Source organism: Mytilus californianus, unplaced genomic scaffold (assembly GCF_021869535.1).
Source record: "Mytilus californianus isolate M0D057914Y unplaced genomic scaffold, xbMytCali1.0.p SCAF_1, whole genome shotgun sequence".
Classification (NCBI taxonomy): domain Eukaryota; kingdom Metazoa; phylum Mollusca; class Bivalvia; order Mytilida; family Mytilidae; genus Mytilus; species Mytilus californianus.
Genome location: NW_026262581.1, coordinates 22,585,977 through 22,603,663, shown reverse-complemented (window position 1 = coordinate 22,603,663; position 17,687 = coordinate 22,585,977).

The window sequence follows — 17,687 nt, the reverse complement described above, 5'->3', positions numbered from 1 at the left end:
TATTTACTTTACTTTTTAAAACCGGCATGAAATTTCAGCCTCAAAAGGCCAATATTTTAACCACTACCTATTAAACAAAAGAAAATAAAGGTAGTCTGTGAAACAGACAAGGTCAAACAACCAGTAATAAGTGCTTTTGATACAGATTCAGTGAAATCTGCTAAAAGGAATTCAACTTGTATGTGCATAGAACCTCATTCTTCACTTGCTTCATACTGACCGTTAGACTAAGACCATTAAAGCAGCACATTTTGCACTCTTATTCTGATTTTATCTACTTTTTTTTGTGTTCAGTGTTCAAAAATGAGTTAAACATCTACATTAGATACCACAAACACAAATAGAAAACCAGAAAAATCTGTAAGAGAGAAAGTAAGCATGCTACTTTTGTAAAAATATTGAAACAACTGAAAAAGTTCAATTTTGGGCATGTAGGCTGAAATGTCACTTTTTTACAAAATTTCTATCAAATAAAAGTGGAAATCATTTATTCTCATGTAGTTTGACAAATTAATACCAATAGATCATTCAGGGAAGTTGTCAAAGTACAAATTCAATATTTCCTGAATTCACCTCTTAGGGGTCTAAAACTTGACCAATTCTAATAAAACTTGGCATGATTTAAGCTTAGTGTATTATAAAACAGTTTACAAAGTTTCAAAGCCATTTGATACCAATTATAAAAAATGTGGCATTTTTTATATCTGAACTTTGGGTGCTGAATTGTGGCGTTGAATTAGAACAATTTCAACTATCAAATTTGGGCTTCTAAAAACCAAAATATACCAAAACTTACACTTTTTAATGTCTCTATGTATAAGTTATCACCTATTAAAAGCAACAGATAGCATACTTCATGTTTCAGACTTATAAAAAATGGCCAGAAGTAAATTTTATATGAGCCTGTGCCAAAAAATAGAGGTTTTCAAATGAAGTGAGGCCTTATATGAAATGTAATATTTTTCACTTACCACAATTTTCTGAAGTTGTTAAGTTATAAAAAAACCTTTTACATGTTATAAATGTACTTTTAATGGAAATATAAGTTTCAAATAGCATAACACATGTGAATAAAATGGTCTTCAGCAATGTCAAGCTTAAAAAAACAGGTTGTCAATTTAGGTCGTTCCCCACATTTGCATATTAAAAAGCATATAAATGATATGGGAGAAAGAGATATGCTTCTTTTTGCTCAAATCTTTGTTTAGATATGATTAAACATGGAGCCTGGATGTAACAAGACTGTCACTTTCATCTATATATGTAGACAGTATGATTTGATGCAAAGTTATTTACTTTACTTTTTAAAACCGGCATGAAATTTCAGCCTCAAAAGGCCAATATTTTAACCACTACCTATTAAACAAAAGAAAATAAAGGTAGTCTGTGAAACAGACAAGGTCAAACAACCAGTAATAAGTGCTTTTGATACAGATTCAGTGAAATCTGCTAAAAGGAATTCAACTTGTATGTGCATAGAACCTCATTTTTCACTTGCTTCATACTGACCGTTAGACTAAGACCATTAAAGCAGCACATTTTGCACTCTTATTCTGATTTTATCTACTTTTTTTTGTGTTCAGTGTTCAAAAATGAGTTAAACATCTACATTAGATACCACAAACACAAATAGAAAACCAGAAAAATCTGTAAGAGAGAAAGTAAGCATGCTACTTTTGTAAAAATATTGAAACAACTGAAAAAGTTCAATTTTGGGCATGTAGGCTGAAATGTCACTTTTTTACAAAATTTCTATCAAATAAAAGTGGAAATCATTTATTCTCATGTAGTTTGACAAATTAATACCAATAGATCATTCAGGGAAGTTGTCAAAGTACAAATTCAATATTTCCTGAATTCACCTCTTAGGCCACAGACCACAATTAAATTCCCCTATTAGTTCTTTATAACGTTTTGTTTCATTAAAAAAATTGCACCATGCATTTTTGTCAAATCTTTTGTGTGTGTAATGTATAGTACTAGTCCAAAAATATATCCAAAATTCAGATAGATTGAACCAATGACTCTTACAAATTTAGCCAATACACATCCACACCCCTATGGACAAGTCAAGAGATGTTCCGAAAACTGTAAATATCACCTTTTTGCACCTGGCCTAATCACTCTTTCCATATCAAAATCATTTAAAATCAACATCCAAAAGTTTATTTCACCTCTCTTCTTTTATTTCCACCCAAAAAAAACTAAGAAATGAGTGAGGAAGGGAAAAAAAAAAAATTAAGAAAAAATACACTCTAATTAAAAGGAACTATATTCGTGGACAACGAAAAGCGGGATCATTAATTGTGGTCTTGGGCCTAATTATTAGGGGTCTGAAACTTGACCAATTCTAATAAAACTTGGCATGATTTAAGCTTAGTGTATTATAAAACAGTTTACAAAGTTTCAAAGCCATATGATACCAATTATAAAAAATGTGGCATTTTTTATATCTGAACTTTGGGTGCTGAATTGTGGCGTTGAATTAGAACAATTTCAACTATCAAATTTGGGCTTCTAAAAACCAAAATATACCAAAACTTACACTTTTTAATGTCTCTATGTATAAGTTATCACCTATTAAAAGCAACAGATAGCATACTTCATGTTTCAGACTTATAAAAAATGGCCAGAAGTAAATTTTATATGAGCCTGTGCCAAAAAATAGAGGTTTTCAAATGAAGTGAGGCCTTATATGAAATGATATATTTTTCACTTACCACAATTTTCTGAAGTTGTTAAGTTATAAAAAAACCTTTTACATGTTATAAATGTACTTTTAATGGAAATATAAGTTTCAAATAGCATAACACATGTGAATAAAATGGTCTTCAGCAATGTCAAGCTTAAAAAAACAGGTTGTCAATTTAGGTCGTTCCCCACATTTGCATATTAAAAAGCATATAAATGATATGGGAGAAAGAGATATGCTTCTTTTTGCTCAAATCTTTGTTTAGATATGATTAAACATGGAGCCTGGATGTAACAAGACTGTCACTTTCAACTATATATGTAGACAGTATGATTTGATGCAAAGTTATTTACTTTACTTTTTAAAACCGGCATGAAATTTCAGCCTCAAAAGGCCAATATTTTAACCACTACCTATTAAACAAAAAAAATAAAGGTAGTCTGTGAAACAGACAAGGTCAAACAACCAGTAATAAGTGCTTTTGATACAGATTCAGTGAAATCTGCTAAAAGGAATTCAACTTGTATGTGCATAGAACCTCATTTTTCACTTGCTTCATACTGACCGTTAGACTAAGACCATTAAAGCAGCACATTTTGCACTCTTATTCTGATTTTATCTACTTTTTTTTGTGTTCAGTGTTCAAAAATGAGTTAAACATCTACATTAGATACCACAAACACAAATAGAAAACCAGAAAAATCTGTAAGAGAGAAAGTAAGCATGCTACTTTTGTAAAAATATTGAAACAACTGAAAAAGTTCAATTTTGGGCATGTAGGCTGAAATGTCACTTTTTTACAAAATTTCTATCAAATAAAAGTGGAAATCATTTATTCTCAGGTAGTTTGACAAATTAATACCAATAGATCATTCAGGGAAGTTGTCAAAGTACAAATTCAATATTTCCTGAATTCACCTATTAGGGGTCTAAAACTTGACCAATTCTAATAAAACTTGGCATGATTTAAGCTTAGTGTATTATAAAACAGTTTACAAAGTTTCAAAGCCATATGATACCAATTATAAAAAATGTGGCATTTTTTATATCTGAACTTTGGGTGCTGAATTGTGGCGTTGAATTAGAACAATTTCAACTATCAAATTTGGGCTTCTAAAAACCAAAATATACCAAAACTTACACTTTTTAATGTCTCTATGTATAAGTTATCACCTATTAAAAGCAACAGATAGCATACTTCATGTTTCAGACTTATAAAAAATGGCCAGAAGTAAATTTTATATGAGCCTGTGCCAAAAAATAGAGGTTTTCAAATGAAGTGAGGCCTTATATGAAATGTAATATTTTTCACTTACCACAATTTTCTGAAGTTGTTAAGTTATAAAAAAACCTTTTACATGTTATAAATGTACTTTTAATGGAAATATAAGTTTCAAATAGCATAACACATGTGAATAAAATGGTCTTCAGCAATGTCAAGCTTAAAAAAACAGGTTGTCAATTTAGGTCGTTCCCCACATTTGCATATTAAAAAGCATATAAATGATATGGGAGAAAGAGATATGCTTCTTTTTGCTCAAATCTTTGTTTAGATATGATTAAACATGGAGCCTGGATGTATCAAGACTGTCACTTTCATCTATATATGTAGACAGTATGATTTGATGCAAAGTTATTTACTTTACTTTTTAAAACCGGCATGAAATTTCAGCCTCAAAAGGCCAATATTTTAACCACTACCTATTAAACAAAAGAAAATAAAGGTAGTCTGTGAAACAGACAAGGTCAAACAACCAGTAATAAGTGCTTTTGATACAGATTCAGTGAAATCTGCTAAAAGGAATTCAACTTGTATGTGCATAGAACTTCATTTTTCACTTGCTTCATACTGACCGTTAGACTAAGACCATTAAAGCAGCACATTTTGCACTCTTATTCTGAATTTATCTACTTTTTTTTGTGTTCAGTGTTCAAAAATGAGCTAAACATCTACATTAGATACCACAAACACAAATAGAAAACCAGAAAAATCTGTAAGAGAGAAAGTAAGCATGCTACTTTTGTAAAAATATTGAAACAACTGAAAAAGTTCAATTTTGGGCATGTAGGCTGAAATGTCACTTTTTTACAAAATTTCTATCAAATAAAAGTGGAAATCATTTATTCTCATGTAGTTTGACAAATTAATACCAATAGATCATTCAGGGAAGTTGTCAAAGTACAAATTCAATATTTCCTGAATTCACCTCTTAGGCCACAGACCACAATTAAATTCCCCTATTAGTTCTTTATAACGTTTTGTTTCATTAAAAAAATTGCACCATGCATTTTTGTCAAATCTTTTGTGTGTGTAATGTATAGTACTAGTCCAAAAATATATCCAAAATTCAGATAGATTGAACCAATGACTCTTACAAATTTAGCCAATACACATCCACACCCCTATGGACAAGTCAAGAGATGTTCCGAAAACTGTAAATATCACCTTTTTGCACCTGGCTTAATCACTCTTTCCATATCAAAATCATTTAAAATCAACATCCAAAAGTTTATTTCACCTCTCTTCTTTTATTTCCACCCAAAAAAAACTAAGAAATGAATGAGGAAGGGAAAGAAAAAAAATTAAGAAAAAATACACTCTAATTAAAAGGAACTATATTCGTGGACAACGAAAAGCGGGATCATTAATTGTGGTCTTGGGCCTAATTATTAGGGGTCTAAAACTTGACCAATTCTAATAAAACTTGGCATGATTTAAGCTTAGTGTATTATAAAACAGTTTACAAAGTTTCAAAGCCATATGATACCAATTATAAAAAATGTGGCATTTTTTATATCTGAACTTTGGGTGCTGAATTGTGGCGTTGAATTAGAACAATTTCAACTATCAAATTTGGGCTTCTAAAAACCAAAATATACCAAAACTTACACTTTTTAATGTCTCTATGTATAAGTTATCACCTATTTAAAGCAACAGATAGCATACTTCATGTTTCAGACTTATAAAAAATGGCCAGAAGTAAATTTTATATGAGCCTGTGCCAAAAAATAGAGGTTTTCAAATGAAGTGAGGCCTTATATGAAATGTAATATTTTTCACTTACCACAATTTTCTGAAGTTGTTAAGTTATAAAAAAACCTTTTACATGTTATAAATGTACTTTTAATGGAAATATAAGTTTCAAATAGCATAACACATGTGAATAAAATGGTCTTCAGCAATGTCAAGCTTAAAAAAACAGGTTGTCAATTTAGGTCGTTCCCCACATTTGCATATTAAAAAGCATATAAATGATATGGGAGAAAGAGATATGCTTCTTTTTGCTCAAATCTTTGTTTAGATATGATTAAACATGGAGCCTGGATGTAACAAGACTGTCACTTTCAACTATATATGTAGACAGTATGATTTGATGCAAAGTTATTTACTTTACTTTTTAAAACCGGCATGAAATTTCAGCCTCAAAAGGCCAATATTTTAACCACTACCTATTAAACAAAAGAAAATAAAGGTAGTCTGTGAAACAGACAAGGTCAAACAACCAGTAATAAGTGCTTTTGATACAGATTCAGTGAAATCTGCTAAAAGGAATTCAACTTGTATGTGCATAGAACCTCATTTTTCACTTGCTTCATACTGACCGTTAGACTAAGACCATTAAAGCAGCACATTTTGCACTCTTATTCTGATTTTATCTACTTTTTTTTGTGTTCAGTGTTCAAAAATGAGTTAAACATCTACATTAGATACCACAAACACAAATAGAAAACCAGAAAAATCTGTAAGAGAGAAAGTAAGCATGCTACTTTTGTAAAAATATTGAAACAACTGAAAAAGTTCAATTTTGGGCATGTAGGCTGAAATGTCACTTTTTTACAAAATTTCTATCAAATAAAAGTGGAAATCATTTATTCTCATGTAGTTTGACAAATTAATACCAATAGATCATTCAGGGAAGTTGTCAAAGTACAAATTCAATATTTCCTGAATTCACCTATTAGGGGTCTAAAACTTGACCAATTCTAATAAAACTTGGCATGATTTAAGCTTAGTGTATTATAAAACAGTTTACAAAGTTTCAAAGCCATATGATACCAATTATAAAAAATGTGGCATTTTTTATATCTGAACTTTGGGTGCTGAATTGTGGCGTTGAATTAGAACAATTTCAACTATCAAATTTGGGCTTCTAAAAACCAAAATATACCAAAACTTACACTTTTTAATGTCTCTATGTATAAGTTATCACCTATTAAAAGCAACAGATAGCATACTTCATGTTTCAGACTTATAAAAAATGGCCAGAAGTAAATTTTATATGAGCCTGTGCCAAAAAATAGAGGTTTTCAAATGAAGTGAGGCCTTATATGAAATGTAATATTTTTCACTTACCACAATTTTCTGAAGTTGTTAAGTTATAAAAAAACCTTTTACATGTTATAAATGTACTTTTAATGGAAATATAAGTTTCAAATAGCATAACACATGTGAATAAAATGGTCTTCAGCAATGTCAAGCTTAAAAAAACAGGTTGTCAATTTAGGTCGTTCCCCACATTTGCATATTAAAAAGCATATAAATGATATGGGAGAAAGAGATATGCTTCTTTTTGCTCAAATCTTTGTTTAGATATGATTAAACATGGAGCCTGGATGTAACAAGACTGTCACTTTCAACTATATATGTAGACAGTATGATTTGATGCAAAGTTATTTACTTTACTTTTTAAAACCGGCATGAAATTTCAGCCTCAAAAGGCCAATATTTTAACCACTACCTATTAAACAAAAGAAAATAAAGGTAGTCTGTGAAACAGACAAGGTCAAACAACCAGTAATAAGTGCTTTTGATACAGATTCAGTGAAATCTGCTAAAAGGAATTCAACTTGTATGTGCATAGAACCTCATTTTTCACTTGCTTCATACTGACCGTTAGACTAAGACCATTAAAGCAGCACATTTTGCACTCTTATTCTGATTTTATCTACTTTTTTTTGTGTTCAGTGTTCAAAAATGAGTTAAACATCTACATTAGATACCACAAACACAAATAGAAAACCAGAAAAATCTGTAAGAGAGAAAGTAAGCATGCTACTTTTGTAAAAATATTGAAACAACTGAAAAAGTTCAATTTTGGGCATGTAGGCTGAAATGTCACTTTTTTACAAAATTTCTATCAAATAAAAGTGGAAATCATTTATTCTCAGGTAGTTTGACAAATTAATACCAATAGATCATTCAGGGAAGTTGTCAAAGTACAAATTCAATATTTCCTGAATTCACCTCTTAGGCCACAGACCACAATTAAATTCCCCTTTTAGTTCTTTATAACGTTTTGTTTCATTAAAAAAATTGCACCATGCATTTTTGTCAAATCTTTTGTGTGTGTAATGTATAGTACTAGTCCAAAAATATATCCAAAATTCAGATAGATTGAACCAATGACTCTTACAAATTTAGCCAATACACATCCACACCCCTATGGACAAGTCAAGAGATGTTCCGAAAACTGTAAATATCACCTTTTTGCACCTGGCCTAATCACTCTTTCCATATCAAAATCATTTAAAATCAACATCCAAAAGTTTATTTCACCTCTCTTCTTTTATTTCCACCCAAAAAAAACTAAGAAATGAGTGAGGAAGGGAAAGAAAAAAAATTAAGAAAAAATACACTCTAATTAAAAGGAACTATATTCGTGGACAACGAAAAGCGGGATCATTAATTGTGGTCTTGGGCCTAATTATTAGGGGTCTAAAACTTGACCAATTCTAATAAAACTTGGCATGATTTAAGCTTAGTGTATTATAAAACAGTTTACAAAGTTTCAAAGCCATATGATACCAATTATAAAAAATGTGGCATTTTTTATATCTGAACTTTGGGTGCTGAATTGTGGCGTTGAATTAGAACAATTTCAACTATCAAATTTGGGCTTCTAAAAACCAAAATATACCAAAACTTACACTTTTTAATGTCTCTATGTATAAGTTATCACCTATTAAAAGCAACAGATAGCATACTTCATGTTTCAGACTTATAAAAAATGGCCAGAAGTAAATTTTATATGAGCCTGTGCCAAAAAATAGAGGTTTTCAAATGAAGTGAGACCTTATATGAAATGTAATATTTTTCACTTACCACAATTTTCTGAAGTTGTTAAGTTATAAAAAAACCTTTTACATGTTATAAATGTACTTTTAATGGAAATATAAGTTTGAAATAGCATAACACATGTGAATAAAATGGTCTTCAGCAATGTCAAGCTTAAAAAAACAGGTTGTCAATTTAGGTCGTTCCCCACATTTGCATATTAAAAAGCATATAAATGATATGGGAGAAAGAGATATGCTTCTTTTTGCTCAAATCTTTGTTTAGATATGATTAAACATGGAGCCTGGATGTAACAAGACTGTCACTTTCAACTATATATGTAGACAGTATGATTTGATGCAAAGTTATTTACTTTACTTTTTAAAACCGGCATGAAATTTCAGCCTCAAAAGGCCAATATTTTAACCACTACCTATTAAACAAAAGAAAATAAAGGTAGTCTGTGAAACAGACAAGGTCAAACAACCAGTAATAAGTGCTTTTGATACAGATTCAGTGAAATCTGCTAAAAGGAATTCAACTTGTATGTGCATAGAACCTCATTTTTCACTTGCTTCATACTGACCGTTAGACTAAGACCATTAAAGCAGCACATTTTGCACTCTTATTCTGATTTTATCTACTTTTTTTTGTGTTCAGTGTTCAAAAATGAGTTAAACATCTACATTAGATACCACAAACACAAATAGAAAACCAGAAAAATCTGTAAGAGAGAAAGTAAGCATGCTACTTTTGTAAAAATATTGAAACAACTGAAAAAGTTCAATTTTGGGCATGTAGGCTGAAATGTCACTTTTTTACAAAATTTCTATCAAATAAAAGTGGAAATCATTTATTCTCAGGTAGTATGACAAATTAATACCAATAGATCATTCAGGGAAGTTGTCAAAGTACAAATTCAATATTTCCTGAATTCACCTCTTAGGCCACAGACCACAATTAAATTCCCCTTTTAGTTCTTTATAACGTTTTGTTTCATTAAAAAAATTGCACCATGCATTTTTGTCAAATCTTTTGTGTGTGTAATGTATAGTACTAGTCCAAAAATATATCCAAAATTCAGATAGATTGAACCAATGACTCTTACAAATTTAGCCAATACACATCCACACCCCTATGGACAAGTCAAGAGATGTTCCGAAAACTGTAAATATCACCTTTTTGCACCTGGCCTAATCACTCTTTCCATATCAAAATCATTTAAAATCAACATCCAAAAGTTTATTTCACCTCTCTTCTTTTAATTCCACCCAAAAAAAACTAAGAAATGAGTGAGGAAGGGAAAGAAAAAAAATTAAGAAAAAATACACTCTAATTAAAAGGAAATATATTCGTGGACAACGAAAAGCGGGATCATTAATTGTGGTCTTGGGCCTAATTATTAGGGGTCTAAAACTTGACCAATTCTAATAAAACTTGGCATGATTTAAGCTTAGTGTATTATAAAACAGTTTACAAAGTTTCAAAGCCATATGATACCAATTATAAAAAATGTGGCATTTTTTATATCTGAACTTTGGGTGTTGAATTGTGGCGTTGAATTAGAACAATTTCAACTATCAAATTTGGGCTTCTAAAAACCAAAATATACCAAAACTTACACTTTTTAATGTCTCTATGTATAAGTTATCACCTATTAAAAGCAACAGATAGCATACTTCATGTTTCAGACTTATAAAAAATGGCCAGAAGTAAATTTTATATGAGCCTGTGCCAAAAAATAGAGGTTTTCAAATGAAGTGAGGCCTTATATGAAATGTAATATTTTTCACTTACCACAATTTTCTGAAGTTGTTAAGTTATAAAAAAACCTTTTACATGTTATAAATGTACTTTTAATGGAAATATAAGTTTCAAATAGCATAACACATGTGAATAAAATGGTCTTCAGCAATGTCAAGCTTAAAAAAACAGGTTGTCAATTTAGGTCGTTCCCCACATTTGCATATTAAAAAGCATATAAATGATATGGGAGAAAGAGATATGCTTCTTTTTGCTCAAATCTTTGTTTAGATATGATTAAACATGGAGCCTGGATGTAACAAGACTGTCACTTTCAACTATATATGTAGACAGTATGATTTGATGCAAAGTTATTTACTTTACTTTTTAAAACCGGCATGAAATTTCAGCCTCAAAAGGCCAATATTTTAACCACTACCTATTAAACAAAAGAAAATAAAGGTAGTCTGTGAAACAGACAAGGTCAAACAACCAGTAATAAGTGCTTTTGATACAGATTCAGTGAAATCTGCTAAAAGGAATTCAACTTGTATGTGCATAGAACCTCATTTTTCACTTGCTTCATACTGACCGTTAGACTAAGACCATTAAAGCAGCACATTTTGCACTCTTATTCTGATTTTATCTACTTTTTTTTGTGTTCAGTGTTCAAAAATGAGTTAAACATCTACATTAGATACCACAAACACAAATAGAAAACCAGAAAAATCTGTAAGAGAGAAAGTAAGCATGCTACTTTTGTAAAAATATTGAAACAACTGAAAAAGTTCAATTTTGGGCATGTAGGCTGAAATGTCACTTTTTTACAAAATTTCTATCAAATAAAAGTGGAAATCATTTATTCTCAGGTAGTTTGACAAATTAATACCAATAGATCATTCAGGGAAGTTGTCAAAGTACAAATTCAATATTTCCTGAATTCACCTCTTAGGCCACAGACCACAATTAAATTCCCCTTTTAGTTCTTTATAACGTTTTGTTTCATTAAAAAAATTGCACCATGCATTTTTGTCAAATCTTTTGTGTGTGTAATGTATAGTACTAGTCCAAAAATATATCCAAAATTCAGATAGATTGAACCAATGACTCTTACAAATTTAGCCAATACACATCCACACCCCTATGGACAAGTCAAGAGATGTTCCGAAAACTGTAAATATCACCTTTTTGCACCTGGCCTAATCACTCTTTCCATATCAAAATCATTTAAAATCAACATCCAAAAGTTTATTTCAGCTCTCTTCTTTTATTTCCACCCAAAAAAAACTAAGAAATGAGTGAGGAAGGGAAAGAAAAAAAATTAAGAAAAAATACACTCTAATTAAAAGGAACTATATTCGTGGACAACGAAAAGCGGGATCATTAATTGTGGTCTTGGGCCTAATTATTAGGGGTCTAAAACTTGACTAATTCTAATAAAACTTGGCATGATTTAAGCTTAGTGTATTATAAAACAGTTTACAAAGTTTCAAAGCCATATGATACCAATTATAAAAAATGTGGCATTTTTTATATCTGAACTTTGGGTGTTGAATTGTGGCGTTGAATTAGAACAATTTCAACTATCAAATTTGGGCTTCTAAAAACCAAAATATACCAAAACTTACACTTTTTAATGTCTCTATGTATAAGTTATCACCTATTAAAAGCAACAGATAGCATACTTCATGTTTCAGACTTATAAAAAATGGCCAGAAGTAAATTTTATATGAGCCTGTGCCAAAAAATAGAGGTTTTCAAATGAAGTGAGGCCTTATATGAAATGTAATATTTTTCACTTACCACAATTTTCTGAAGTTGTTAAGTTATAAAAAAACCTTTTACATGTTATAAATGTACTTTTAATGGAAATATAAGTTTCAAATAGCATAACACATGTGAATAAAATGGTCTTCAGCAATGTCAAGCTTAAAAAAACAGGTTGTCAATTTAGGTCGTTCCCCACATTTGCATATTAAAAAGCATATAAATGATATGGGAGAAAGAGATATGCTTCTTTTTGCTCAAATCTTTGTTTAGATATGATTAAACATGGAGCCTGGATGTAACAAGACTGTCACTTTCAACTATATATGTAGACAGTATGATTTGATGCAAAGTTATTTACTTTACTTTTTAAAACCGGCATGAAATTTCAGCCTCAAAAGGCCAATATTTTAACCACTACCTATTAAACAAAAGAAAATAAAGGTAGTCTGTGAAACAGACAAGGTCAAACAACCAGTAATAAGTGCTTTTGATACAGATTCAGTGAAATCTGCTAAAAGGAATTCAACTTGTATGTGCATAGAACCTCATTTTTCACTTGCTTCATACTGACCGTTAGACTAAGACCATTAAAGCAGCACATTTTGCACTCTTATTCTGATTTTATCTACTTTTTTTTGTGTTCAGTGTTCAAAAATGAGTTAAACATCTACATTAGATACCACAAACACAAATAGAAAACCAGAAAAATCTGTAAGAGAGAAAGTAAGCATGCTACTTTTGTAAAAATATTGAAACAACTGAAAAAGTTCAATTTTGGGCATGTAGGCTGAAATGTCACTTTTTTACAAAATTTCTATCAAATAAAAGTGGAAATCATTTATTCTCATGTAGTTTGACAAATTAATACCAATAGATCATTCAGGGAAGTTGTCAAAGTACAAATTCAATATTTCCTGAATTCACCTCTTAGGCCACAGACCACAATTAAATTCCCCTTTTAGTTCTTTATAACGTTTTGTTTCATTAAAAAAATTGCACCATGCATTTTTGTCAAATCTTTTGTGTGTGTAATGTATAGTACTAGTCCAAAAATATATCCAAAATTCAGATAGATTGAACCAATGACTCTTACAAATTTAGCCAATACACATCCACACCCCTATGGACAAGTCAAGAGATGTTCCGAAAACTGTAAATATCACCTTTTTGCACCTGGCCTAATCACTCTTTCCATATCAAAATCATTTAAAATCAACATCCAAAAGTTTATTTCACCTCTCTTCTTTTATTTCCACCCAAAAAAAACTAAGAAATGAATGAGGAAGGGAAAGAAAAAAAATTAAGAAAAAATACACTCTAATTAAAAGGAACTATATTCGTGGACAACGAAAAGCGGGATGATTAATTGTGGTCTTGGGCCTAATTATTAGGGGTCTAAAACTTGACCAATTCTAATAAACCTTGGCATGATTTAAACTTAGTGTATTATAAAACAGTTTACAAAGTTTCAAAGCCATATGATACCAATTATAAAAAATGTGGCATTTTTTATATCTGAACTTTGGGTGCTGAATTGTGGCGTTGAATTAGAACAATTTCAACTATCAAATTTGGGCTTCTAAAAACCAAAATATACCAAAACTTACACTTTTTTAATGCCTCTATGTATAAGTTATCACCTATTTAAAGCAACAGATAGCATACTTCATGTTTCAGACTTATAAAAAATGGCCAGAAGTAAATTTTATATGAGCCTGTGCCAAAAAATAGAGGTTTTCAAATGAAGTGAGGCCTTATATGAAATGTAATATTTTTCACTTACCACAATTTTCTGAAGTTGTTAAGTTATAAAAAAACCTTTTACATGTTATAAATGTACTTTTAATGGAAATATAAGTTTCAAATAGCATAACACATGTGAATAAAATGGTCTTCAGCAATGTCAAGCTTAAAAAAACAGGTTGTCAATTTAGGTCGTTCCCCACATTTGCATATTAAAAAGCATATAAATGATATGGGAGAAAGAGATATGCTTCTTTTTGCTCAAATCTTTGTTTAGATATGATTAAACATGGAGCCTGGATGTAACAAGACTGTCACTTTCAACTATATATGTAGACAGTATGATTTGATGCAAAGTTATTTACTTTACTTTTTAAAACCGGCATGAAATTTCAGCCTCAAAAGGCCAATATTTTAACCACTACCTACTAAACAAAAGAAAATAAAGGTAGTCTGTGAAACAGACAAGGTCAAACAACCAGTAATAAGTGCTTTTGATACAGATTCAGTGAAATCTGCTAAAAGGAATTCAACTTGTATGTGCATAGAACCTCATTTTTCACTTGCTTCATACTGACCGTTAGACTAAGACCATTAAAGCAGCACATTTTGCACTCTTATTCTGATTTTATCTACTTTTTTTTGTGTTCAGTGTTCAAAAATGAGTTAAACATCTACATTAGATACCACAAACACAAAAAGAAAACCAGAAAAATCTGTAAGAGAGAAAGTAAGCATGCTACTTTTGTAAAAATATTGAAACAACTGAAAAAGTTCAATTTTGGGCATGTAGGCTGAAATGTCACTTTTTTACAAAATTTCTATCAAATAAAAGTGGAAATCATTTATTCTCATGTAGTTTGACAAATTAATACCAATAGATCATTCAGGGAAGTTGTCAAAGTACAAATTCAATATTTCCTGAATTCACCTATTAGGGGTCTAAAACTTGACCAATTCTAATAAAACTTGGCATGATTTAAGCTTAGTGTATTATAAAACAGTTTACAAAGTTTCAAAGCCATATGATACCAATTATAAAAAATGTGGCATTTTTTATATCTGAACTTTGGGTGCTGAATTGTGGCGTTGAATTAGAACAATTTCAACTATCAAATTTGGGCTTCTAAAAACCAAAATATACCAAAACTTACACTTTTTAATGTCTCTATGTATAAGTTATCACCTATTAAAAGCAACAGATAGCATACTTCATGTTTCAGACTTATAAAAAATGGCCAGAAGTAAATTTTATATGAGCCTGTGCCAAAAAATAGAGGTTTTCAAATGAAGTGAGACCTTATATGAAATGTAATATTTTTCACTTACCACAATTTTCTGAAGTTGTTAAGTTATAAAAAAACCTTTTACATGTTATAAATGTACTTTTAATGGAAATATAAGTTTGAAATAGCATAACACATGTGAATAAAATGGTCTTCAGCAATGTCAAGCTTAAAAAAACAGGTTGTCAATTTAGGTCGTTCCCCACATTTGCATATTAAAAAGCATATAAATGATATGGGAGAAAGAGATATGCTTCTTTTTGCTCAAATCTTTGTTTAGATATGATTAAACATGGAGCCTGGATGTAACAAGACTGTCACTTTCAACTATATATGTAGACAGTATGATTTGATGCAAAGTTATTTACTTTACTTTTTAAAACCGGCATGAAATTTCAGCCTCATTAGGCCAATATTTTAACCACTACCTATTAAACAAAAGAAAATAAAGGTAGTCTGTGAAACAGACAAGGTCAAACAACCAGTAATAAGTGCTTTTGATACAGATTCAGTGAAATCTGCTAAAAGGAATTCAACTTGTATGTGCATAGAACCTCATTTTTCACTTGCTTCATACTGACCGTTAGACTAAGACCATTAAAGCAGCACATTTTGCACTCTTATTCTGATTTTATCTACTTTTTTTTGTGTTCAGTGTTCAAAAATGAGTTAAACATCTACATTAGATACCACAAACACAAATAGAAAACCAGAAAAATCTGTAAGAGAGAAAGTAAGCATGCTACTTTTGTAAAAATATTGAAACAACTGAAAAGGTTCAATTTTGGGCATGTAGGCTGAAATGTCACTTTTTTACAAAATTTCTATCAAATAAAAGTGGAAATCATTTATTCTCATGTAGTTTGACAAATTAATACCAATAGATCATTCAGGGAAGTTGTCAAAGTACAAATTCAATATTTCCTGAATTCACCTCTTAGGCCACAGACCACAATTAAATTCCCCTATTAGTTCTTTATAACGTTTTGTTTCATTAAAAAAATTGCACCATGCATTTTTGTCAAATCTTTTGTGTGTGTAATGTATAGTACTAGTCCAAAAATATATCCAAAATTCAGATAGATTGAACCAATGACTCTTACAAATTTAGCCAATACACATCCACACCCCTATGGACAAGTCAAAAGATGTTCCGAAAACTGTAAATATCACCTTTTTGCACCTGGCCTAATCACTCTTTCCATATCAAAATCATTTAAAATCAACATCCAAAAGTTTATTTCAGCTCTCTTCTTTTATTTCCACCCAAAAAAAACTAAGAAATGAGTGAGGAAGGGAAAGAAAAAAATTAAGAAAAAATACACTCTAATTAAAAGGAACTATATTCGTGGACAACGAAAAGCGGGATCATTAATTGTGGTCTTGGGCCTAATTATTAGGGGTCTAAAACTTGACCAATTCTAATAAAACTTGGCATGATTTAAGCTTAGTGTATTATAAAACAGTTTACAAAGTTTCAAAGCCATATGATACCAATTATAAAAAATGTGGCATTTTTTATATCTGAACTTTGGGTGCTGAATTGTGGCGTTGAATTAGAACAATTTCAACTATCAAATTTGGGCTTCTAAAAACCAAAATATACCAAAACTTACACTTTTTAATGTCTCTATGTATAAGTTATCACCTATTAAAAGCAACAGATAGCATACTTCATGTTTCAGACTTATAAAAAATGGCCAGAAGTAAATTTTATATGAGCCTGTGCCAAAAAATAGAGGTTTTCAAATGAAGTGACGCCTTATATGAAATGTAATATTTTTCACTTACCACAATTTTCTGAAGTTGTTAAGTTATAAAAAAACCTTTTACATGTTATAAATGTACTTTTAATGGAAATGTAAGTTTCAAATAGCATAACACATGTGAATAAAATGGTCTTCAGCAATGTCAAGCTTAAAAAAACAGGTTGTCAATTTAGGTCGTTCCCCACATTTGCATATTAAAAAGCATATAAATGATATGGGAGAAAGAGATATGCTTCTTTTTGCTCAAATCTTTGTTTAGATATGATTAAACATGGAGCCTGGATGTAACAAGACTGTCACTTTCAACTATATATGTAGACAGTATGATTTGATGCAAAGTTATTTACTTTACTTTTTAAAACCGGCATGAAATTTCAGCCTCAAAAGGCCAATATTTTAACCACTACCTATTAAACAAAAGAAAATAAAGGTAGTCTGTGAAACAGACAAGGTCAAACAACCAGTAATAAGTGCTTTTGATACAGATTCAGTGAAATCTGCTAAAAGGAATTCAACTTGTATGTGCATAGAACCTCATTTTTCACTTGCTTCATACTGACCGTTAGACTAAGACCATTAAAGCAGCACATTTTGCACTCTTATTCTGATTTTATCTACTTTTTTTTGTG